Source organism: Arvicola amphibius, chromosome 4 (genome assembly GCF_903992535.2).
Source record: "Arvicola amphibius chromosome 4, mArvAmp1.2, whole genome shotgun sequence".
Classification (NCBI taxonomy): domain Eukaryota; kingdom Metazoa; phylum Chordata; class Mammalia; order Rodentia; family Cricetidae; genus Arvicola; species Arvicola amphibius.
In genome coordinates, this window is record NC_052050.1 from 83663047 (window position 1) to 83689846 (window position 26800).

General features: G+C 42.4%; 1 protein-coding gene across 6 annotated transcripts in view; it reads left to right on the forward strand.

Annotated features, from left to right (window-relative positions):
* Positions 1 to 26800, forward strand: part of Tenm2 (teneurin transmembrane protein 2) — a 961804-nt gene that overhangs the window by 766698 nt on the left and 168306 nt on the right. The window lies entirely within an intron of this gene.

Genomic DNA, 26800 nt, shown 5'->3' on the forward strand with positions numbered 1-26800 from the left:
TACCACCAAGTGTATCAGTCCACTTCCTGTTGCGTGTAAGATGTCGGACATTGGGCTGTCTCTCCAGCATCATGCCTGCCTGCATGTGACCATGCTCTCTGCTGTGATGGACTGAACCTCTGAACTGTAAGCAAGCCACCACTAATTAAATGTTTCCTTTATAACAGCTGCTGTGGTCACGGTGTCTCTCCACAGCAGTAGAAACCTGACTAACACACTGTGATAAAACACTATGACCAAAAGCAACTTGGGAAGGAAAGGGTTAGTTTGGCTTTACATCTTAGTCACAGTCCACCACGAGAGAAGTCAGAACAGGAACTCAAGGCAGGAACTGAAGCAGAGGCTAAGGAAAAGCCCTGTTTGCTGCTTTGGTCCCCATAACTTGCTCATTACACTTTTTTCTAGCACCCAGGCCAGCAACTCCAATAAGCTGGGCCTTCTGCTCCAATCATTCATCAAGAAAATGCTCTATAGATTGGCTTACAGGCAATCCGATGGAGGCATTTTTAAGTTCCTAGATAACTTGACTTGTGTCAAGTTGACAAAAAGAAAAAAACAAAAAGATACACTGCATGTTTTTCAAACCATGATGCTGGATTTCATAGAACTCAAAGACAGAGAAGGCTAAGAGGAGTGGGTCAGAGGGTATCTCTGTGACTCATAATTAGCCCAAAAAGGATCCTGGGGGTTCTGGAAGTCAAGAATTTGTCAGTTTTCTAAGCAAAGGACCTTTATCTTCTAATAAAAATCTTTCGAAGAACCCCAGGTATAAAACATAAAAGTGACAGTTTTATTTGCATAGTTCATGGTTCCAAATCCACACATACTATTATAATAATAATGTCTGTGTATTCATATTCATCTATATGCACAGTCATCCTCAGTATCTGTGGGGACTTGTCCCAGCACACCAACATCCTAGGATGCTCACTTCCCTTTTATATAATGGCATAGTATTTATGTGAATCTATGTACATTCTTTCATCCACTTTAAACCCTCTCTGGATGACTTAGATTCCCCAATCCGGTGCCAGTGCTGGCTAAACAGTTTTTATGCCATATCGCTTAGGCAACAGCAGCAAGGGGGGGGGGCAATACACTTATTTACTACAGATGTAATTTTTCATAAATATTTTAGTCAGCTGTTGGTTTAACCCATGAATATGAAACTCATGAATTCAGAAGGATGTATCTTTCACGGAAATAAACTCCCGAAAGTTCCTTCTAAGAAACATATAGAGTAGAACTGAAATTTGAATTTTTGAAGGACATATCTTATGTATACTAGATTATATGTCCTATATAACACAGATAGAGATTGAAAATTAAAATGTTAATTTTACTCATTTGAATTGGTGGAAGTGGATATTTGTTAGTATATTCCTATAGCCTCTCAATTTTTGTAGTCTCTCTTTAAGAGAAGTTAGGCTGTGACACGGTTGGGCCTGCTTTCAGTGGCTCAAGCCTGGGTAAGACTCTGGTGGTACCTGTAATCCCAGTCAGCCTCAAGATGCGATTGATTTATATACTTTGTTTTCTTTGCACACTTTTGACCAAAAAAAAATCATAATGAATATATTTCCATGGCTGTGAATAGAAGCAGAGCTTTCTTTAATCATTTCCCTTACAGGCTGTGGATGCTCTTCAATTAAATTGATCCTCAAGCTTGAAAGCGAAGTGAGGGGGAATAATTATTTCAAGGTTAAATCATTTAAAATGTCTAACAACTTCTCACAGCCCTCACCTTAGTTATAAAAGGAGGCGAGTCTCACTCAAGCTTTAGACTCGATAGTCTTTGGTTTGCTTTGTTTTTTTCTAATCTCACTGGTCTTGGTAGCAATAACTTGAAATTCTAGAGCTTGGGAGGCTGAAGCAGGGAACCATGAGTTCAAGGCCAATTGAGCTCTACTGCAAGACCAAAAAAAAAAAAAAAAAAGAGTGAGACAGAAAAATTTCCATTCTTAGATGCGTGGTGTTCATTTGGAATTCCACTCCTGGTTTACATCATGACCCAAGCAGGTGCCTCTGCTCTCCCTGCATTTGCTTGAACAAGCGCCTCCACTGTGGCTGCGTGTATGAATTTATCCAAGCAGACACCCATCAGCCTGCGATCAGAGGGAGCCTCGTCTTTAGCTCTAATAAGTGACAGTTGCAGAAGTTCAAATCAGCGTTCAAAGATATTAAGACTTTGTTCTGAATGCTCAGATATTAAGGGCCTTTCAAATGACCACCAAAGGACTTCTAGGTAAAGATGCTTTTTTTAACATGTATCTGCTCACGTAAAAATGTTCTACACACACACACACACACTTTGGACTAGTAACTGCCCATTGATGGTAATCATGGCTAGTGTTATTATTGAGGGTTTCAGCATCCCTCAGACTAATTGCTTTATATGAATTAACTTAGTTTATCCTTACAACAGGTCTATTAATATCACCCCCATTTGACAGATGGGCACACAGGGGTAGTGTGGGGTCATGGAGTTGCTTTGTGTCAGACACGAAGGTCAGGCACCCTCCTCTCCGGTACTCAGTCATTCCCAAGAGCATCTCCAGGATGTAAGCCTCGTTGTTACAGAGCAAAATTACAACTCCTGTCAAAACCAGGAATTTCATTAAGTCGATAAAGGCAGCACCAGAGAAGGCAGCACTCAAGGGTGCCCAGTGCTTACAGAAGGCTCTGTGCTTAAGGATACAGCTTGGGAAGCAAGGGGCAAATTGGCAAGCTCGTCATGGGCACTTCAAGGAGGACAATTAAGAAGACATAAAAAGAGATCCTTGAGAAACTGGATGGAAGCATTCATTTTTGCTACCAAAAAAAATGTTCTTTTTGGTTGTGTTGGGCCAACCAGCTGAAAAGCTGGAAGGCTGTTTTGTGTGCTTCATCTACTCTAAGATGCAGGTCATGTCCATCTCTTGACGTCCCTGAAAACAGGATGTGTTTGGCGATCGATGAGGCTGAGATGGAGTGAAATATTTGGTGTCTCATTTGTGTGTGTGTGTGTGTGTGTGTGTGTGTGCAAACTGAGTATTCATACAAACAACCACTAGATATTTGCAAATATACCCAAATTTTCGTAACTATGAGAAAAATACATATTCTTTAATTAGTTTCTTTTTACAAGGTAAAATCCTAATTACACACTTTCTCATTTATTAAAATGCATTTGTTCAAGTGACCTCTCACTCGCTCACCCCAAGTATCTTCAGACAACTAGATGCTGCTATATAAATCACGTTAATGTGGGGCTGCATCGTAATTTTTAAGATGTTAAAATATATATTTTTGAAATCGTGTTTAAATGAGCATCCTATGGAATACTTGTGCAGCTGCTCTAGACACAGAGAATGGGAATCTGCAGTATAGTCCAATACAGGCCAATTACAGCTTCTAGCACTTGCAGGCTGTGTGGCCTTGGGCAACTCATTGGCATCTCTGTGTTTAAGCATCCCTCACCTGTAAAATGGGCATGGAACGATGATGTGCTTATGGCAATGTGGCAAGATACTGGCGAGAAAGCCTTCATAGGGTGCCTAGAAATGTGCTGACACAGGAATGGAAGTAAGCCACTCTCAAAACTTCCACACAGATTCCACCTACCTCTTTGGACAACCATTTGACTTGTGTTTCTCTTATTATGGTGATGGTAGGAAAAATAGAAAATACTGGCATTTTAAAGCAGGCTCTGGTATGCATTCCTCTTTTCTGTTCACACATTTTTATCACTGCTTTTAAAATGTGGGGCCAAAGACTGGAGATACGGTTCAGCAGTTAAGAGTACTTACTGCTCTTTCAGAGGGCCTGAGTTTGGTTGGTTTCCAGTAACCATACTGGGCAGCTCTTAACCACTTATGACTCCAGCTCCAGGGCATCTGGTGCCCCCTTCTGGACTTCTGAAGGTCCTGCACTCACATGCACACACCCATACACAGGCACACACATAAGTTTTTTTTTTTTTAAAAAAAAAAAATAAAACCTTTCTAAGGAAATATATATAGTTTTTCATCAGAAAATCTTATATAGATAAATATAAAAGCATATATATGTGTACTTGCCACTAAGCCTGATATCCTGAGTTTGATCCCAGGTGTTTATGTGATAAGAGAAAACTGCCTCCCAAAGTTCTCCTCTGACCTCAACATGCCACGACAGATCTTTGCCCCTTGAACTAAATAAACACATGGAAAATATTTTTTAAAACTCTGCTTACTGGGCTGGAGAGATGGCTCAGTGGTTAAGAGCACTGGCTGCTCTTCCAGAGGTCCTGAGTTCAATTCCCAGCAGCCACATGGTGGCTCACAACCATCTGTAATGAGATCTGGCGCCCTCTTCTGGCGTGCGGGCATATATGCATGCAGAATGTTGTGTGCATAATAAATAAATTAAAAAAAAAAACTCTGCTTACTGATAGTGAGGGGAAATCTTTCCAAATCTGAATATTCTTTCATAAACTCATTTAAATGACTTAAAAATTAGTCTAGATTTTAAAAAAAATAAAAAGTTAGCCAATCCTCCTTTTTATTAAGTAATCATTCCTCAGTAAGCACCTTTGAGATCCATGTGCACGGGCTTTTTAATCATTCCCTTGCAATGAATTGCTTGGGTGGAAATGCCGGTCAGAGAGCTCACAGTCTGTCAAGCCTTTAGAGAGGAAGCCCTAAGAGTGGAGGCCCAAGTGCTGCCAGGAGCCATCCTGACATGGCCCCAGAAGAAAGTCTTTGTTCTCTCTCCTTGGAGATATGTTTGATATATATTTTTTTGCATGAGACCCTCCTATTGATCTTGGGAGGGCAAGGAGCCAAATGTGACATTTTCGATGAAGAATTAGCTGAAGACAATTAGATGGGAAAGTGTCATAAATAAGAAACCGTGTCAGTAGGGCACTGAGCAGTAGAATGAGCACACCCCTGGCCTTGGGGTACAGCGACCTTCATGCATCTTGGAAAGGGCTTGAGTTGCTCATTGGTTTCACTGATTTTGACCCCAAGGCTGTCTGGGTTATTGAGTTTTCAGAGTAGTGTCTTCAACTCTGCTCGACTAGATAAAAATGCTACATATTGAGGGCTTTGCCCTGTGGGAGAGTGAAGCCTAAAATCTGCCCAGCCACAGGCTACAAGCTCAGTAAATGTTTGTGTGATGCCTACATTGCAGATATGGGAAGAAAAGACATCATCTCTACCTTAAGGGGACACAGCCTTGACAAGCTAAAAAATGACACTGTTGGGACATCTCAGTTGAGGTGGTTCAGGGGGCCAAGTGTTCCCTGCACAAGCTGGAAGATAGGATTTTGAATCCCCAGCACCTTCATAAAGAAAAAAAAAACAGCATGGTAATATGTACCTGTAACTCCAGCATGGGTACAGGGGTGAAAACAGGTAAACCCAGGGACTCGTCCAACCAACCAGTCTAGCTGAAATGGCAAGTCAGAGATTCAGTAAAACTCTGTCTGAGAAGTTAAGGTGTGAATGCGTGCACACACAGAGAGAGAAATTACAGTGCCATTCATAGTTTTATGTGAACTGTCCTGTGTTAAAAGCTTTGGTTCCCAGGGACTAGTTCTGTTGGGAGGTGGTCAGGCTATAGGAGGGCAAACTTAATTAGTGGATTAATCCTTGATAAGTTGATTGTAGTGTGAGTTCTAGATAGCAGAGCAGGTTATTTGTTAGTGGAGCCTACTTTGAAGAAGTAGGTCACTGGGGCCTTTGAAGAATGATCTTGTCCCTGCCCCTTTCCTGTCTTAGCACACAGCTTTGCTCCACGTGGCTATGATGCCCCTGCCTTGCCACGGGCCTAAAAGCAATGGAGCCAGCTACTATGGACTAAAACATTTGAAAGTGTGAGTCAAAGTAAACCTTCCCTCCCTTCGTTGACTTTCTCAAATATTTTGTCACAACAGTGTAAAAGTGACTAACACAGATGGCAGCATCAAGTGGGGAGGGCCCTAAGGGACCGGCTGGGGCAGATGAGAAAGGACACCACAGCTTTCGTGGGCAGAGTTTGAATTTTACCCCTGCCACGCAGTAGCTGGCGTGTCCACAGGTTCATCTCTCTGGATTCCGTTTCAGCATCCACAACGTGAGGACCATTCCTCATCAGGTTGTTGTGAGAATAAATGAGAGAACGCCCCACAAATAGTAAGCACCCTACAGAGATCAATCAATCAGTCTAACTGGTCTGCAGTCCTCACTCCTCACTCTCAGGTAGCCTAGCAACCAAGGGCTCTACAGGGAGGATGGCTGGGCCTCTGGCCAAAGCTGGTACTGATATGAAAACTGAGTGTTCAACAGTCCTTAAGGCTCTAGCCTGGATTGCAGTGCTTAGAATGCACCCACTATATCGAGTGACTCTTATCTCCTCCCATCCCCCTGCAGATATGCAAGCAAGCAAGGTTTAGGTACCTCTGCTGGGACATTCTGCCTTCCACCATATAAGCCTCAGGACACCTCTCCCTGTGTGGGCAAGAGGTGGAGAGCAGGCCTCCTGCAAACACTGTATTCTTATACGATCCTCTGAGATTATGCCGTATATCATTTGCTCTGCACTTTAGCTACACAGTCAACACCTGTTAGCTAGTGTTATTCCTAAAGGTTTGAGGATACAGGGGTCATGCGACATAAGCCTAGGACCCTTCTCACCTGGGAAGGATTGCAGAGTGGCCTCCAGGAGGAGCAGCCACCCAAGATGAATTGAGGAAGGTGTACTAAGCAAGTGTAATGATGGGGATAGAGGGGAAAAAGCAGAAGATATATCCTTGGGTGTAGACTGGAACAGCACTTTACAAGATGCATGCTCTTTGTTTTGATAGTTTTTGTAGTGCTGAGAACTCTAACCCAGGGTCTCACTGGTGCCTGACAACTGATCCACTACTGAGCTGTATCTTCTGTCCACTGTTATTTTCTTTCTCGAAACTGCTGTTTATTTTCTTTATTGTCTGGTTTTGGTCAAGACAAGGTTTCTCTGTGAAGCCCTGGCTGTCCTTGAACTTGCTCTGTAGACCAGAGTGGCCTCGAACTCAGAGATTCCCGTCTCTGCCTCCCCAGTGCAGGTATTAAAGACACGCACCACCATGCCCAGCTGAAAATGTTTCTCAGCCCTAGCTCACCACCAATATGCAGCTTCCTTTTTTTTCTGAACTGTAACCTGGAAGTGTTGAAAGGGCATCCCCTCTGAAGACTTCATGGCTGTGCCCCCATGTCGAGTTGACTATATATATATAATATTAAGATTTAATAAAGGAAATAAAAGGGAACTTACAAATCCAAGGTTCCAGTGAGGAACGCAGGAAAACAAAGAGCAGGTGGGCCGCCACAAGATTTTATAAGTAAATATTAGCCTAAGGGGGACACGCCTTACAAACAAGGTGATTGACTGGGCTTCCCCTTCACCCCAGGTTGAAGCAGGTATCTTTTTTCAAAGGAGAAAGCATAGAAGAACTCTAAGGCCCTGAGTCACCTTCAAACTGGGAACATAAAGTTAAATCGTATTATTTCATTAACTTAAAGTGATGAGCCCCATTAAAGCATTTTAATACTTACATGTCTTTATACTTCATTCCTATTCACCCCTTTCTGTTCTGTTCTCCCCAGTCCCTTCTTCTGGTCACTTCTTTCTCCAAATAGCCCCCTTCTACTTTTGTACCACAGGTATTCAATTACTTTCTGTTCCTCCACGCCTTAAAATCTCTTTCTCTTTCTCAGGACCCCTTTTCTTCTTTCATGGCACACACACACACACACACACACACACGCACACGCACACACGCACACACACACACGCACACGCGCGCGTGCGCATCCCTACATCTAGTTTCTACAGATAAGACAAAGATGCAGTATTTATCTGAGAATGGTGTATGTCACTTGACAATGAATTCCTGTTCTATACATTTTCCTATAAATATTATATTTTCATTTTTCTTTACAGTGGATAAAATCCCATGTTGTGTACTGCCACACTTTCTTTATCCATTCATCTGGTGGTAGACATCTAAGGTGACTGTTTCTTAGCTGTAGGAGTAGTGTTGTTGCTGTTTTGTTTTCTTAATTATTAATAAATTCCAGATACTTCTCTGTTACGTGGATAGCTGGCAAAGATTGTATCCCTCTCTGCAAGCTGCCATTTTACTCGGTTAACTATTTCCATTTTTGTGTAGATGCGATTTTAACTTCATGAGGTCCTATTTGTTGGTAATTGTTCTTATTTTCTGAGGGACCAGGGTCATATTCAGAAAGTTCTTACCCGTGTCTACATCCTGAAGTGTCTTCTCTACTTTTCTCCTCTGCCATTTTAGAGGGCCTTGGGTCTCATGCTAAGGTCATTGATCCACTTGGCGTTCGGTTTTGTGTAAGGTGAAAGATGATCTGTTTTCGTCCTTCAATCTTTTACCTGTGGATAGCCAGCTTTTTCAGCACCATTTGTAGAAGAAGCTCTTCTCTCCGGTGAGGATTTATTGCTTCTTTGTCAAAAATCCGGTGGCTGCCTAAGGCTCAGGAACCACAGCAGAAGAGGGGGATGGAAAGACTGTAGGAGTCTGAGAAAGAGGAAGTTTGCCTTGAGATTGTGTTTCCAACACATATCAAAAGTTACAGCATAAAGTCTCACCAACATGACTGCCCAAAGACAACAATAGACACACTAACAAAGATAGCGGGAATCACATGAGGCCTAAATCCTACACCAAGAACTAAGGAAAGCTAAAGGCAGGAGAAATATTCTTCCCCAGGGAAAGGTACATCAATTGTTTATCCAACACCAAATGGTCAGCCCTGAGAACATACATACAAGTAAATCATGCAGACTGAGCACATTATACTTATATATTTAGGGATATACATATGTATATTACTATTATACATATATGTATATAGTAATGATTAATGAAAACACAGTCTGTGAATTTGAAAGAGAGCAAAGTGGGGTATATGGGAAGCTTCAGAGGAGGAAAGGGGAGGGCAAATGATGTACTTATGCTATAATCTCAAAAACAAAAAGAAATAATAAAAAAAAATCAAGTGGTTGTACTTGCATGGGCTTATGTCAGAATTTTCCTGTTCTGTTGATCTACATGAGGTTTTGTTTGCTTGCTTGTTTTTTCTTTTTTTTTTTTAACCAGTGCCATTCTGCTCCCGTGACTATGGCTCTATGCTATAATTTGAAATTGAATATAGTGATAGCGCCAGCATTATACTTTTTGCTCAGGGTTGCCTTGGCTACCTGAGTTCTTCTCTGCTTCCAAATGAATTTTAAGACTGTTTCTGTGTTTCTGTGAAAAGTAGTTTTGACATTTTGATGGAGATTGTATTGAATATGCAGATTGCTTTCAGTAAGATATTTCGGTAAGAAGGCTATTTTCACAATGTTGATCTTTCCAGCGCATGAATATGGGAGGTCTTTCCATCCCCTAGTGTCTCCTTCAATTCTCTCTTGGATGTTTTAAAATTTTAATTATAGTGGTTGTTCAGATCCTTGGGTGGTTCATTACCAGAAATTTTTGAGGCAATTTTTAATGAGATTGTTTCCTTTTTTTTTCCTCAGTGTGTTTGTTATTGGGATTTATGAAGGTTACTGATTTTGTTGTGTTAATTTTGTATCCTGACAGTTCTTCTCAAAGTGTTTATCAGAACTAAGAGTTTCCTTGGAGAGGAGGGTCTTCGGGGTCTCTTGTACATAGAATCATAACATTTTCAAATAAAGATGCTGTCTTAGTTGCTTTGCTATTGCTCTGATAAGACGTCGTGACCAAGGCAACATATAGAAGAAAGAGTTTATTGGGAGTTTCTCATTTCCGAGGGTTAGAGTCCCTGACCATCATGGTGGAAAGCATGGCACAGGACGGCAAGCATAGTGGCACTAAAGCAGTAGCTGAGAGCTTACATATTGAGACACAACCTTGAAGTGGAGAAAGAGAGAACTAATAGAGAATGACATGGGGTTTTTAAACCCCAAAGCCTGCCCCAATGCCACATCTCCTCCAACAAGGCCATACCTCCTAATCCTTCTACCAACCAAGCATTCAAATATATCAGCCTATGGGGGCCATTCCCATTCAAACCACCACAGATACTTTCCCAATTATATCTCTTTTAATTGCTTTTCTTATCTTCTTGCTGTCGCTGAGAGTTCTAGCACTATATTGAATTAGAGGAAAGTAGACACCCTTGTCTTATTTTAGTGGGAGTGTTTTGAGTTTTTCTCCTATTAAATACAAAGGTCGTCTGTCATAAACAGTCTTTATTATGTTAAGGTATGTTCCTTGTATCCTGAATTTCTCCAGGACTTTTAGCATGTAGGGGAGTTGGATTTTCTTAGAAAACCCTTTCTCCATCTGCTGAGATGACCGTGTGTTTTCTGCCCTTGAGTCCATTTATATGGTGTATTACATTTATTTATTTATTTATTTATATTTGTTAAATCATCCCCACATCCTTTGTTAAAGCCTACTTGGTCATGAAAATACATAATATTTTGATGTATTCTTGAATTAAGATTGTGGGTATTTTGTTGAAATTTTTGAATCTATGTTCATCAGGGACATTGGTTTATAACTTTCTTGTTATGTTTTTATCATTTGGGGTTTGGGGATAATACCATCTTCATAAATAGAGCTTGGTACTATTCCTTCCTTTCCTGTTTTTGTGGAATAGTTTGAGAAGCTTTGGTGTCAGTTCTTGGAAGGTCTGGTAGAATTCAGCAATGAATCCATCTGGGCCCTGGCTTTTTATAGTTGGGAAATTTTTTATTACTTGTTCAATCTCACTGCTTCTTATAGATCTGTTTAAATTATTTATCTCATCTTGGTTTAATTTTGGTAGATCATATGCATCTAGAAGTTCATCCATTTCTTTTAGATTTTCAATTCAGTGTAATATATGGTTTTGTCATAGTGAGTTTATGAATTTCTTCAGTAATTGTTATGATGGTTCTAATTTTATCTCTATTTTTTTAACTTTGGTCTCTTCTCTCTTTTGCTTAGTTTGGCTAAGGGTTTGTCAATTATAAGGGTCAATTTTTTGTTTCATAAATTCTTTGTACTGTTTTTCTAACTTCTAGTTTATTAATTTCTTTCCTAATCTTTTTCATACAACAGTGTTAATTAATTTTGTTGTTTGATAATGTCACGCATGCATATATCATGTCTGATTAGTCTCCTCACTATTGCCCCCTCTTACCTACCTCCCATCCCTAACAACTCTTGTCAACTAGTCCCTTTCCCAGGTACATGACTTTTAGTTTTGTTTTGTGACCTACTTAGTTTAACAAAGGCCTGTCCATTTGACCATTGAATTAGAAATGTCTGGTGGAGGGGCTGGAGAGATGGCTCAGAGGTTAAGAGCATTGCCTGCTCTTCCAAAGGTCCTGAGTTCAATTCCCAGCAACCACATGGTGGCTCACAACCATCTGTAATGGGGTCTGGTGCCCTCTTCTGGCCTGCAGGCATACACACAGACAGAATAATGTATATATAATAAATAAATATTTGAAAAGAAAAAAATTTTTTTTAAAAAAAAGAAATGTCTGGTGGAACCTGATGTAGTCATCAGTGGGCACAGAACTGAAAGCAATGTTTTTCCTGCTTCCTGTATCCAGGGAGTTGAGTCAGAAAGTTAAGCAGTGAAAGGTAAGGCCTCACAAGTCCCTCTTCTATCTGTGCCCGACTCTCCTTTTGTAGACCTAGTGTAGGCATCCACACCTGCTATGAGTTCATGACTGCAATGTCTGTATCTTGCCAGAAAATGACATTTTACAACCCTTTTCCTTATCTTCTGGCTCTTGCCATCTTTGGTCCCCGTCTTCTGCAATGTTTCCTGATACGTAGAGAATATAAATAACTTAGAGATAACATAAATAAATGTTTTCTGATGAGCACTAATACATCACCGCTGCTCACCACTTGTGTAGCCATGGTTTTCGTCATTCTCCGTCACTCACTCAAAGAGGCTTCACTGATTAAGAATTAGAGCAGTTTTCGTCTCTGAGTAAATATTGCAAATATTTAGATGGCAGCTTTATAACATGTCAATTTACCTAAAAAACTGTATTCAGTTCCCTGCTAGGGCCTAGGCTCTCCCCGACCATGTTTTCTAACTCAGATTTACAGTACCAAACGTGGCTCTCCTCCTGTGGAGTGAGAGTAAAATCAAGTTGAAGAACAGGTGGTTACCCCAATAACAGTAGTGCCATTAAGAACAGGTAGTTACCCCAATAACAGTAGTGCTGTTTTTGCACTTGGCCTCATAGATCATAGGATTCACAGTTGGGCAAGACCCAATGGTGTCTTTTCTCCCCTAAGAGCGCCTATATAGCACCCTTCGGAATTTTTTGATTTCTTCAGTTACCCAACCATCATTCGATAGTGTGCTATTTAATCTCCATGTGCTGGAGTGGAGGGTTTCACTGTATGGTAGAGTATTTGCTTAGCAAGCTTAAGACTTGGTTCCCAGAACCCCAGAACTGAAAAAAAAAAACCATAAAAGCAAAAACTCTTAAGGAATTAATCTCCTTTAATTTACATATGCTCTATATTTTGCTCTTGCTATTGGTTCCTAATTTTATTCTATTGTGATCAGATAGACTACATATAATTACTTTACTTTTCCTGAATTTGTTTAGACTTGCTTTGTGTCTTAATATATGGCCTATATTATAGACAGTTTCATGAGCTGCTGAGAAGAATGTATATTCTGCAATATTGGAGTGGAACATATCCCGGAGTGGAACATTCAGTAGATGGCTGCTAAGTCCACTTAAGCTATGATTTCATTCTAGATGTTTTCCTCTTCTTTTGTGATGACCTGTATATTGGCAAGAGTAGGGTAATGAAGTCACCCCACTCTTATTGTGCTAAGATTAACCTGTGGCTTCACCTCTAGTAGTGTTTGTTTTATGATGTTAGGTATACATGTGTTCAGTGCATATATTTCTACAATAGCAATGTCCTCTTGGTAGATTGTTCCCTTAGTCAGTAGGAGGTTACCTTCTTACTAGCTCAGACTTGGTTGTGAATGTCCTTAGTTTGTACTTATATAGAAATGGCCTAATTTTTCCCTCAATTTCAAAGGATGGATTTACTTAGCAATAATCTGCTTTCAAGACTTGAAATGTATTGTTTAATAATATCCTGGCTTCTAGGGTTGCTGGTAAGGACTCTGATATTATTCCAATGAGCATACATTTGTAGGTAAGCTGCCCTTCTTCCCTTGGAGTTGTTAATATTGATTCCTGTTGACATTTTGACTATAGAGCCTCATGGGGCACCCTTCCCTAATCATGTCTATGGTGTGCTAAATGCTTTTTGCATTTGAATGACCATGTTTTTTTCTCCAAATTTAAGTAATTTTCTGCTATAATTTCATTAAATAGAATCTCTATGCCTTCGATTGTATCTCAGCACTTTCCTTTATCTTGTAGATTTTTAAGTTTGTTCTCTTGATTATATTCCAGATTTCTGAGATGACGTGGTTGTACTCTTTAATGTTCTTCCTTTGAATATAATATTTCCCTAACCTTCTTCCCCACCCCTGATTGTCTTTGCTCTGCTTGGCCAAGTCTTCCTCTGGTAGTGCTTTACACTGTGTTTTTTTTTTTTTATTTAACTTTCTGAGTTTTACATTTCCTTTTTTTCAAACTTCTTTGCTAGGTTTTTATAAACCATGATGCTGGCCTTTCCATCCTTGTGTCTGATTACCTCATCCATTGACTGGCCTTTCCTCTATGTTGCTGGCTTTCCTCGCTGCCCCCTGGATTGAATTCAGATGCTTCTGTGTAACTTCTTTGTGGTCATTGATCAGTTTTATCAGTAAACATATAGCATCTTCATCCAGCATCTTCACCTGTTTCGGCATCTTTTAATCTGATACTTGAGGGGTTAATATCTTTGGGAGGAGTAATCTTTCTTCCTGTTTCCTGTATCAGTGTGGTTGGTACTTCTCTGTTAGTTTAACTATCTCTCTGGTTTTATTGAGGGATCTTCTTACTGGGTGCTCTTGCTTAGTCCTTTTTCTCACATGTCACTCAGAGAAGAGAAAATGAACAGCTATACAGCATCAAACTATAAGGAACTGATGAAGAAATTCACTTATAATTGGGTGATATAATGCCCTACTTCGGATGATCATAACAAGACAAGTGGTAAATGCTAATGCAGAATGTGCTATGAAGTTCAAAGTCATTTAGGATGAATGTAAAATGAATAAGTGAATCAAATAAAAAAAGGGGCAAGGAAAGAAAATACAAAGAGGAATGGAGAAGAATGTGTTGAGGGAAGAGAAAAGAGCAAGATATTAGGAAAAAAATAAAACAAACAACAACAACAAAAGATTCCCCAATCATATGAAAGTCAAAAGTAAATTAAATAAATGTAAGGAAGAATTAAAAATAGAAACATGAAGATTTTTTTAAATACTACTAAAAGTGCAGCATACTATAAGATGGGAAGTTTTACCAAAGAAAAAAGGAAGCAAAATATTTAAAGGAAAGGGGGAAAGGTTTCCTAGTAATGAGAAAGGTGTTTAGAAAAGTATATGAATTGAATGAAAGGAATAAAAATGTAAAAGTCATTTTAAATATTAATATTCTTAAATATTACAAAGCAAAAACACTGCTGAAAGTGTGTTTAGAACGGAAGAGGATAAACACACGGTGAGGGGCAATAGAGTAGTGAAGGTAGAAGCACAAGTGTGGGAGTCACTTCCTCCTGGTTCTAGAGACTGGAAAGCTTTTGGGTTTATGCATGGGAGGCAGGAGAGTATAGGAATCAGTTGATCTTCTGGGCTCTTGTCCTATCTATGGCGTATGCTGGTGCTGAGCCGGTCCTGAACAAGGGTCTGGTGTCTGTGGGACTGCCTGTGGTGGTTTCCCTTCCTTGTGCCTCTGTTGGCCTTCCTTAGATATGCAACTATGAGCTGGGCAGTTTCTCTCGCCTTGCTGAGACTCCTGGGCCAAACGCCTGAGAAAGCTGATGTCTGAGCTTGGGGTGACTCCCACACTGCCAGTGTGGGAAGCAAGCACTCTGTATAGTCTGGCAGCTCTTCATATTTCCAGAATCTTCTAAGTATTAATCACTTAGAATTAATCACTGGAATAAAGAGTTCCCAGCCTCTTCAGCAGTCAAAAAGCAGATAGGTGGAACCAGAAGCTGACCACCTTCTGACCTCAGGCACAGAGCTACCAAATTCCAGTATTATTTCCAGTTGATGGGACTGACTCCTGGCCACCAAGGGTAGAGTTATGCACTTGACTGCCTGAGCCAAGACTCCCGTGTTCCCACCAATTTTTTTTTTTTTTTTTTTTTTTTTTTTTTTTTTTTTTTTTTTTTTTTTTTTTAGCTTGCCAGCTCCCAGGCCTCCCTGCTTTCATCACAGCTTCCAGGGCTGCGTCTCACCTTGGTGTTGCGTCAGCCTAAACTCGGGCTCTCACAACATTTGTTGCTCTCCTTGGTTTTCAACAGTAGCCTCTCTCTGGACAGGCAGTACCTAGTCGTTGCCCTTCCATTCAAACCGAGTGGCACAAGGGAATTCCTTTCCTGCCTACCCCGTTCCTAAGGGGGTCACTTCTTATCAAAACCCATAACTAAATGTAAGGTTTGTGAGGGCGCAGGCTTGTCCTAAGGGTAGGACTGCCTCCGGTCTATCTGCTGCAGGTTTCCAGTGGAGTATTTAATGTATGGAATCATATCAGCTGCAAACAAGAATGTTTGGACTATTGCTTTTTCCCATTTGTATTTCCTTGACCTCCTTCTGTTTTCTTGTGCTCCAGCTAAGACTTAAGATGATCATGTGGCTTCTGTCCTTGGATCTATTTATGTGGTAGATTGCATCTATTGATTGATATATGCTGAGCCATGTCTACATACCTGGGATGATGTCAACTTGATCATAGTAAATAATCTTTTTGATGTGTTCATAAATTCAGTTTGCAAGTGTTTTGTTGAAAATGTCTACCCCTACGTTGAGCAATAGTTTTGTTTTTTGTTCTCCCCTCCTTTGTTGCTGTTGTTGTTGTATCTTTGTCTGGTTTGGATTCAGGATAATACTGGCTTCATTGAAAGAAACTGGCAGTGTTTCTTCCTATTCAAATAGGAAGAAATATTAAATATGGTTGTATGGATGTGCACATGTCTGCCTTTCTCTCGACATTTTGCACAGGCAAACCAGCTTAAATAATTTAAGGAGGATTGGGATTGCTTCTGTGAAGTTCTGGTAGAATTTTGCAGGGTATCCATCTGGCCCTGGTCTTTTTTATTTTTGATTTGGGAGATTTTTGATTGCTGCTTCTATCTCATTGGTTGTTGTGAGCTTGCTTAAATTATTTATTCCATCTTGATTTATTTTGTATAGGTCATACATAGCTAGAAATTCATCATTCTTTTAGATATTCCAATTTAGTGGAAGTTTTTAGAATCTATCCTAAAGATTCTCTGGATTTCCTCAGTATCTAATGTTTCCTTTCTCCTCTCTGATTTTATCAATGTGGGTCCTTGTTTACTTTGGCTAAAGGTTTGTCAATCTTGTTAATCTTTTCAAACAACAAACAATTTCATTGATTCTTTGTGATTTTTTTCTATTTCATTAATTTCAGCCCTAAGTTTATTTATTCTTGTATATTCTTTTTTTAAAAGATTTATTTATTATGTATAGTGTTCTACCTGCACGCCAGAAGAGGGCACCTGATCTCATTATAGACAGCTGTGAGCCACCACAGTGCTGGGAATTGAACTCAGGACCTCTGGAAGAGAAAGCATGACATGATTCAGCTTTTCTTCATTTGCTGAGACTTGCTTTGTGTCCTACTTTGTGACTGATTTTGGAGAACAGTCCATGGGCCTTTGAGAAGAAAGTGTGTTCTCTAATGTTTGAGTGGAAAGTCCTACAGAAGTCTCTTAGATCCATTTGATTTCTGATGTCATTTAACTTTAGGATTTCGACTTAGTTTTTTCTGAATGATTTGTTTATTGTTGGGAGTTGGGTTTTGAGGTCACCCACCATCAGTGTGTTGGGATCAGTCTATGATCTGAGAGCTAACAGAGTTTCATTTATGAGTTTATGAGTTCTTGCATTTGGTGCATAAATGTTTAGAACTGTCGGATCTTTTTGGTGGAACTTTCCTTTATTGGGTATAAAATGCCCTTCCCTCTCTCTTTGACTAGATTTCTGACTTGTTTGACCTTATTTGAACTTATTTGTCACATAGTAAAATAGCTCTACCTGCTCTGCCTTTGTCTATCATTGAACCCTGATGTGGTATCAATTAATGGTGAAGTGTGCTTCTTCAAGGTACCAAAAAGATGAACCCTGTTTTCTAACCCAATTTGGTAGTCTGTGACTTTCAACTGGGGGAATTGAGACCATTAATATTGAGTTGTTATTAAACAGTATTTATTAATTCCTGATGTTTTGCTGTGGTGGTGTTTTCTTAAACATCTTCTGATTAGCTGTTTTGGAATTATTTACTTATTCTTCATGCTCTTTTGGGTGCGTTTGGTCCTTAAGACAAAAGTATTCCTTTTAATTTCCTCTGTGCAGCTGACTTAATGGACACAAATTCCTTAAATTTCTCTTTATCACAGAAAGTTTGGCTTTTTCCTGTTATTATGATTCACATATATTTTTAAGTATTTATTTTTATATGGAGTCTTTGTCCACATTTATATCTGCACACCAGAAGAGGATGTGGAATCCCATTGGACTATAGTTACAGACAGGTGTAAGCCTCCATGTGGGTGCTGGGAATTGAACCCAAGACCTCTGGAAGAGCAGCCAGTGTTCTTAACCATAGAGCCATCTGTCTGGCCCCCATGATTGATATTTTTGCTGGGTATAGTTGGCATCTGTGGTCTTTCAGAACTAGTAGATCATCAATCTAGGCTGTCTGACTTTCAGTGTCTCCACTGGAAAGTACGATGCTATTCTGATGGGCCTGCCTTCCATGCGACTTGGTCTTTCTCTCTTGAGGATTTCAGTGTCCTTTCTTTTTCTGTACACTTAGTGTTTTGATTATTAGGTGACATGGAAAATATCTGACCCTGCCTGTTTGCTGTTTTGTGTGCCTTTAGCACCTTGATAGGTGCAATATTTAAGAACTTTTTTTTTCCATGATTTTGTTGAAAATATCTTCCGTGCTGTTAAACAAGATTTCTTCTCTTTCATCTGTATGTTCATAGATATGGTCTTTTTATAGAGTCCCAGAATTACTGATGTTCCATTCCTGGTTTTGTTTGTTTGTTTAGATTTAACATTTTATTTAACTGGGTGATCCAATTCGCTACCTCATCTTTGAAACCTGATATCCTTTCTTCTACTTGATCCAATCTATTGAGGCTTTCCTCTGAGCCTTTTGTTTGACTTTCTCAGTTTTCCATTTCGAGTTTTATTTCAGTTTGGCTTTTCTTCAGAGATTCTATCTGTTTTCATATTTTAAATTGTTTTCATTATTTCTTTCAGCTGTTTGTGTTTTTCTGTCTTCATTCAGACATTTATTCTTATTCTCTTTGAGTTCTTTTAACATCTTTATAATTGCTATTTTGAAATCATTGTCTTGTGTATCAGCTAAGTTGTCTTTCTCAGGAAATATTACAATGGGAGTGCTAATTTCTGGACAAGACATCTTGTCTTGGTTACTCATGCCATTTGTATTTTTGCAGTGGGACCTAGGCATCTATATTTAGGTGACTGGTGGTGGTTATTGGTATGGCTATCTGGTCTGACCTTTATTGAGTGGGTGTTTGAGTCTTGACTGTTTCCCCAATATTTTAGCTTGTGAACCAGCTGAATGGTCCTTGAAGTTCAATCTTGTGGCAAATTTATGTTGATATGTGAATGTGGTATCAGGAGTGGTCCCAGATCAACTAGACAGGTGCAGTTTTGGAGCAAACCTACAGGCTTAGTAGGTTCTTGCAAGCGATCGTAATTAGTCTGTGGCCAGTTTGTTGGGTTCTACAGGTAGTACTTTGGTAGCAGGTGCTAGGTCGCAGCAGGAGTGGGCAGTATTCTGTATGGGTGAGCCAGAGGATGCCACGCTATCCTCAGGTAGCAATAGGTGGGGTAAATGCTGTGCTGGGGATCCCTATCTGAGGTCAGGTACAGGATGCTACATGGTCCCAGGATGGTGTAGTGGATGGGTGTGCTTTATTCTCTAAATACACCCCACACCCTGTGTATACTCACCCCCACCAGGCTACTACATATGTTCCGTCACAAGCTATAAGCTCCACCCTTCAGTAGCTCATATCCAAGAAGACAGAGATGAGATCTAAATTGGGGAATAACAAGATTTTTCGGAGTAATGAGCTTCTGCTGAGAATGGAAACAAAGAAACGTATTTTAGAGTGGGCGGTCAGAGGCATCCTTCCTGACGTGGCAATGCACAGGCAAAGACAGGATTGACAAGCAACAGACAGCTGTGTGGGCAGGAGAAGGGCAGCCATGCAGAGGGACCAGCTGGTGCAAATGCCATTAAGCTGGGGTGTATTGGGATATGCTATAGGGAGAGAGCAAACAGTATGGCTAGGACACATGGAAGAGAGAGAAGGGAGCTGAAAAGGGGCTGGCTCTCAGCGATGCTGTAACCCAGGTGTGACCAACACCCAGAAAAACCAACGGAGCTTCCCAGGCACGCTTTCTGTGTGCTCTGCCCAAGCCCAGCTGAGTCCTCCCTCAGTGGCATCTTGAAAGGACTCGCAAACCAGGCCAGCTACCAGCTAGGCTGGCGCTGAGAGCTAGGTTCTTGGAAAACTTGTAGTAGCTGCCAGTGGTTATCTTGATTCCTGAAAATCCAATTCAAGCCTTGCACAGGCAGCCCTCCCTGCTCCGGGGGTAAGCTCGTTCTCTAACCCCGCAGCAGCCATTGCTCCCGCCAAAGATAAAGAGCAAAGGTTTTTAGGAATGTGAAATGATAACACACATCAACATTTGTCACTACGGCTGACACAAGTGCCAACTAGAAATCAGGCCTGGCGGCGCACACCTATAATCTTAGCACTTGGGAGGCGGAGACAGAGAAGAGAGTCATTGTCTCAGTTTCTTTCCTATTGCTGTAACAAGACACCATGACCAAGGCAACTTCTAAAAGAAAGCATTTAATATGTGGGTCCGTACTCCCAGAGGGTTGGAGTCCATGACCAGCATGACAGGGAGCAGGGCAGCAGCAGGCAGGCATGGTGCTGAAGCGGTAGTTGAGAGCTTACGTCTGATCCACAAGCAGGAGGCAGAGAGAGCTACCTGGGATGGCATGGGGTTTTGAAACCTCCAAGCCCACCCGCAGTGACACACCTCCTCCAACACGAACATACTTTTAATCATTCCCAAACAGTTCTACCAACTGAGGACCAAGCATTCAGAAGTATAAGAAGATGGGGTGTTGTGGATATTTGTACACTGTGTTAATATTATTGGTGTGATTGGTTCAATAAAGAGTTGAATGACCAATAGTTAGTCAGGAGATATAGGTGGCACTTCCGGGCAGAGGGAGGAAATAGGAGGAGATAATCAAGGCACAGAGGAGACGCCAACAAGATATGAAGGGAGTCAGACATTCAGAATGACTGGAAGGTAAAAAGCCACATGGTAAAGTGTAGATTAATAGGAATGGGTTGATTTAAGTTATCAGAGCTAGTTAGGAACAAGCCTAAGCTATAGGCCAACCAAGCTTTCATAATTAATAATAAGTCTCCATGTCATTATTTGGAAGTTGGCTGGTGGAACAAAAAAAGACTTGTTCCAATGGGGCAATTCATTCAGATCACACAATCATGAATTTCAATCTGTCCCATGATACACAATAAGATTTTAAAAAACTCAGAATAGCAAAAGAGTGGGGTTAAAGAGATGACTCAGAGATTAAGAGTACTAACTGCTATTCCAGAGGACCTAAGTTCAGTTCCCAGCACCAATATAAAGCAGTTCAGAGCTTCTTGTAACTCCCACTTCTAGGAAGCCTTCTTCTGGCCTCCATGGGCATATGTTCTCTCTCTCTCCTCTCCCTCCCTCTCTCTCTCTCTCTCTCTCTCACACACACACACACACACACACACACAGAGAGAGAGAGAGAGAGAGAGAGAGAGAGAGAGAGAGATTTGCATACACACATAATTAAAAATAAGATAAATATTATTTTTAGAAAGCCAGGTATAGTGGTGCACGCTTTTAGTGCCAGCACTCTGGAGACAGAGACAGGATGATCTTTGTGTGTTCAAGGCTAGCCTGGTCTACAGAGTGAGTTACTGGATAGCATAGTGAGACCCCGTTTCAGAAGAAAACAAACCAAAACAAAAAAGCAAGTACTAAATCACAGTAAACTCATCTTACTTTTTGATGACAACTCTTTCATCATTGCAAGAAGCTGTGTAGTAATGAATCACAAACTCCACCCTCCCAGGTGAACCTCACCTGATGCCTGGTGCTAAAGACCCCAGTTGGGTCCTCTCTGTATCCAAAGGGCTTGACTCTTGCCTGATCTGGAAAAGCAGCCCCATTTCCTGTGTGGGAGCCAGGAAATGCCTTCTCGCTGTGGCCCAGAGAATGTCCTCCTTCAACCTCTTGCCTTTGATTAAGTGACACAGTGCTAAGACAGTCGGGCCCACTCGAGCAAGTCTTACCCCACCTCCATGCCCGTCCGTGACTCAGTTGTGATCCTCTCACCCATCCCTCTCCGTGCAGCCCCCTTGGAAAGCCAGCAGAAAAGGCTGTGCTGAGCCAAGATGCGGAATCGGCTGGGCTCACGTTATCACAGGCCTGGCTGGTAGCAGAGACAGATGCACAAGACTTGAGTGACCCTCTGTGCCACTGAATGCAGCCAGGCTACATGGTCATGGGGACTTCAAGCAGCCCCAGCTCACACATGCTGCCCTCCACAATCCCACCACCAGCTGCCTATGCTCTGTCAACTGAGGGAGACTCAGCCTTCAGACGTAGGAAACCAAGGACGCTGCCAGGATGCTGCCAGGGGAGCAGCAGAATAGCAGGCTAGCTCTGGGAAATGTCACCACTTATTGCTTTTCCCAGTTGCGTCAACCCTCAGCAAACAGACGTTCCAAGTGACAGAAAAGTTATTTTCCAGTTTCCCAGGGTCCTGGACCCAGTAATAACATCTTCCTGAAGGGCAATGGGTCTGTCTTTAACCTTGCCCTTTTTAGCAGGTACATAATCTGGAGGCTTCCAGCAGCAACCTGGGGTGCTGTGTGCTCCCTGGGTGCAAATGGTCGGGATGCTCCATCGCTTTACCTTCTGGGAGAGTGACAGGCCCCAGGCTTAGGCTCAGCCAGTGCAGGGTGTCTCTTCTTTCCACTGGCTCCTCTGGAAACCCACTAAGTTATCTTAATTACCATTCCTCCTCGCTCTCTGCCAAGAATTGGAGAGATTTATAATTGGATCAGTCAAATATTTACTGTGGTTTATTTCTTTACCACTGCAGCTTCTTGTAAAAGTTGCATTTTCATGCCACTTCCGGGTATGAGTGATGGTTCACAGGCTCGGCCCTCTCCTGCAAGTCAGCTAGGGTTATTTCTCCAAGGTCAGAGAAGAAGGGGTGGGGAAGGAGGGGGAGAAGAAGGGAGAGAGAGGGAGAAGAAAGAGGGAGGAAGGGAGGAAGGGAGGGAGGAAAGGAGGGGGAGAAGAAGGGAGAGAGAGGGAGGGAGGAAAGAAGGGAGGAAAGAAGGGAGGAAAGAAGGGAGGGAGGGAAGGAGGGAGGGAGGTGAGGGAGGGAGGGAGGGAGGGAGGAAAGGAGAAAGAAAGCACACACTTTGAGGAAGAGGGACATTTTCTATTCCAGGTTATTGTACTGTTTCCCCTTCTTTCCCTGGTATAAAAGAATCAGAGGCCACTGTGTCTCTTTTGTTATGACTGGGTTGGTTATATACTCCTAATGCCCTTCAGGGAACTATGTGACCTGTTAGAATGTGTCGCACCGTGACCTTTATAGCCAGCTAAGCAGAGCATGGTCCCTGAATGTGTCCATTGCCTGTACCTGGAGCGGCTGGTCCTGTCCTGAGCCTGAGTTATCAGTCCCCAGTGAAAATGGAGCTCCGGCCAGGCTTCAGGAAATGCTGTCCTTATGGTATCACCCTTCTGCCAATTGCACTGGCAGGTGACTGTCTGAAACACATCCTAGAGAGCAGACACACCCTGAACCAGCAGGTCTCCCTGCCTAGAAGCTCCTTGCCAGCTCCCAGACCCTGCCCTGGACTGCAGTCTCCACACTTGGCTCCACAGACACACGCTGTGTCTCTGGACCCTCCCCGGAGCAGCAATGAACAATGCTTGTGTTGTGTCAGCCGATGAGTAGAGAAGCCAGATGTTTCTCTGAAAGAGGACCAGGTGTGTCAACTGGAATGTTCCGAGGGCAAACTGGGAGAGACACTCTACAGATACCAGAGGGGCAGTTTCACCAATGAATGGCTCTCCACACTCTCGTGGGTAACCCTCCTCTTCTGCCTGATGAGCCAGGAGAACAAGGCTGGAATCTGCTGCCATCTTGGGGAGTACCCAGGAAAGGGAAAGAGAAATGGAGCAGAGAAATCCATGAAGCCTGCAGAAGGGGCAGGTCGCTATTTCAGAGGCTGGTTGTCACCAGCAGGGATGGATAGATAGTTCCTGGAGCAGTTCCAGGAACTTTTCCAGGTGCTAATCGTTACATCCAAGCCACAGCTATCTTGGGCACTGCTGCCGTAGTTTGGTACCAGACCCTGGCACGCTCAGCAGAGGAGAGAGGGTATATGAAAGATTCACAGGGCACCTGGTGACAGCATCAAAAAGATTGTGTGGCTTGTATGGCATTGCCCAGCTAGCAGTAACGGGACTACAGAGCCATAGTGATCTCTGCCACAGAGGCCGCCAAGTTGGAGTGTCAAAGAAGGAAGGGACATGAGGCACAATAAGGGAAGAAGCTCATTCACATGGTTTATTGTGCTGAACCTGGAAGCAGAGTGCTGAGCATCTCTCATATCTTGATGGTGTTTACGAATTTTCAAACGCCCAACCCACAACCCCCAATCACACACACACATTCTAACTGGTCATGCCAGGCTGGCTAAAGCTCTCCTCTCCTCTCCCATTTAAAACAGCGCAGTTGAAGACGGAAGCAAAAATCATCATTAGAGACAAAACTGTTGCTTCATCCCAATTTTGTTTCTCTCCATATCATGCATTTACAAATTTGCTATTTTATTCATCTGATGTTTAACAAACATTTACCAATCAGTTTCTGCCCTAGACAGATTTGGTAGGGGCGTGACATCCAATAAAGATGGCTGAAGTTGTGAGTGCACAGTTTGCACACATGTCCCTCCTAGTTCCAGGCGCCACGTCTATCAGTTCGGTTCATTCTTAGAGCTGTGTTCTGCTATGGAAACCATTGTCAGGCCTATTGCAAGGACAAGAAGACAGAGGTGCAGGCCCTTGACAGCTTCCACAAAATGCCAGCAAGCAAGTGAAGACCAGAGCTCAGAGCCTGACCCAAGCAACAAACCCTGACGCTATTACTCTGAATACTCCAGCAGCCACCGAGTCCCTGCGCCTGCAGCTTACATCCTTCTGCGTGGACTAACGATGGGCACAGGAACAATTGTGTCATTTAGGGAATAAGATAAGAGCTCAGAAAGTGATGACGTACATAAAAGGGATACAGAAGTGAGATGTGTGGGCCAGCAGATCCCATCTCGCCCTCCCATTCACGCCTTGTTGGAGAACCCACGGCTGGCAGATTTCCCCTAAATGAAAACTGCCTTCTAAACCTCCACAGAAGGCCTCTGAGGAGTCAGCCAAAATAAATGCCCTTCCTCTACTCTGAAAAATGCCTTCTTCTCCAATCATTTGATTGGCTGGACAGCAAGACCCGCCACTAGTCCTGAGCCATTTCTGTGTCCCTCGGCTGGCCAGCCAGCTCTGCACCGGATGACTGATGCCCAAATTAGTCGTGAGCAATGGCTCCGCACAAGTAATCACCTTCCCCAAACTTTGCCTCCTGAGGGTGATAACTTGGACCCCAGGTGAAGCCTATTCTTCTCCTCTCACGACCAAGGAAGGTACAGCCATTGCTCTAGCTCACAGCCGCCTGTAGACACCAGCGTTCATGGTCGGACATTTACGAGGTTGCTAGGGAACAAATGCCTCGGTTACAGAGGTCTCTGGAAGCAGCGTCCGTTTGTCATATCCCTCCAAACCATTTATTTCAGCCCATAAGGACGATAGTGGGCAGTGGAGTGTGGGGCAGAGGGAAGCTCCCCACAAACACTTATTTACTGAGATATGAGCTGTTTCTTCTTCCCAGAAATGGCCATCTCGCTCCCCACGTGAACGACCAGAGCCGCGTGCAGCCTCCCTGGGGTCCTTCCAATCTGAGCGTAGGTGGCCCTCGGTCACTAAGTACTTTTTAATTTCTTATCTCCCTGGCACTACCCTGAGCATTACCTTGTGTCATCCCAGTACCGTATTCATGAACTTGAGGTGCCACCACCCCTGAGAATAAAAATAGACTCCGCATCAAACAATAGCGAGTGTGGAGTCAGAACTCAAACGTGGGTTTGTCTAATGGCAGAGCCTTTGTGCTTAAGATTACTAAGGCTTTTGATTTGGAAAATGGGCAATTCTGATGAGGGAGACATCAAGTTAGGCAATTTCTGGAGCTTCGGGCTATGAAGGCGGGAGGGGGTTATGGCTGATGTCTGCAATGTATGTGGGGCTCTTTCCATGGAGGGGAAGGTAGACAGCGCTTTATCGTGCAGAGGTTTTTAATCCACCGAAGCTCTGCACTTGGGGTCTTCTCTGGGAGTCAGAGTGCAAGGAACTGTTCTGTGTGGTGACTGTGAGTTTGCGAGATTCATCCATTTCTACTGGGGTTTATCGATTTTCTTGTCAACAGGAAGAAACATCGGTGTCCTCTTTGCCTTCCCTGCGTCTTCCCTGTCCAGCCCCTGGGCAACTCGTGGCTTCTCTCCCTTAGAATGTCCCCCGAGTGACTGCCCCTCACTTACTGTCCTCATCAAACTCTCTTCGCCTCACACCCGACTGTCTGCAATCTCCACTTCCTGAACCAGTTTTCCTACTTACTTTTCATTCCCTATAGACCAGTTCATATCCCACCTCCAAAAACTAATCCCTCCTAACGTCCTCTTATCACATCCGTCACTGCCCAAGAGTTTTCAGTGGCTCCCTCTCCCCTGCCATGAGATTTCACCTGGTACTTAGGCCATGTCTGTCTTGGCTAATGCTGGAGCCTTCGCTCCCTCATCCCTGGACACCTTAGCTGTTGGATTTGTGCTGAGCTCCTCTCTAGCAACTTACAACCTGGTTTCCACAGAAACGGGCTTCAACATTTAAATGTTGGTTTCTTTCAGACCAGGCACTATCAAGGCAGAAGCGTCGTAGCTGAACAGAACTTACTTTGTCCCGATTTTTGCTTTGCCGCTTAGGAAGTATGTGACTTTAAACAAAATGCTTGGATTTTCTGAACTTTAACCCCCTAACCCTGTAAACTATGGACACAGCCTGGAGCACAGCTCTGCCTGTGAAGTCTAGCATGGGAAAGGCCCTGCATTTCAATACCCGACAAAACAGAGAGAAAGAGTAAAGAGGGAATTCTCGCAATTGAAGCATTGTATTTTTTATTCCAGAATTACCAGTGTGTGCTTATAGAAATAGGATTAATAATAATACAGAGTAGAAATACATCTCAGTGGAAGAACACTTGTCTAGCATATATGTGAACTTAGGTTTCGTTCCCAGCACTACAAAATAGAAATAAAAATTAAGTCTGCAGTATTGGCAAGCACCTATAAATCTAGTTACTTGAGAGGCTGATGCACAAGGAT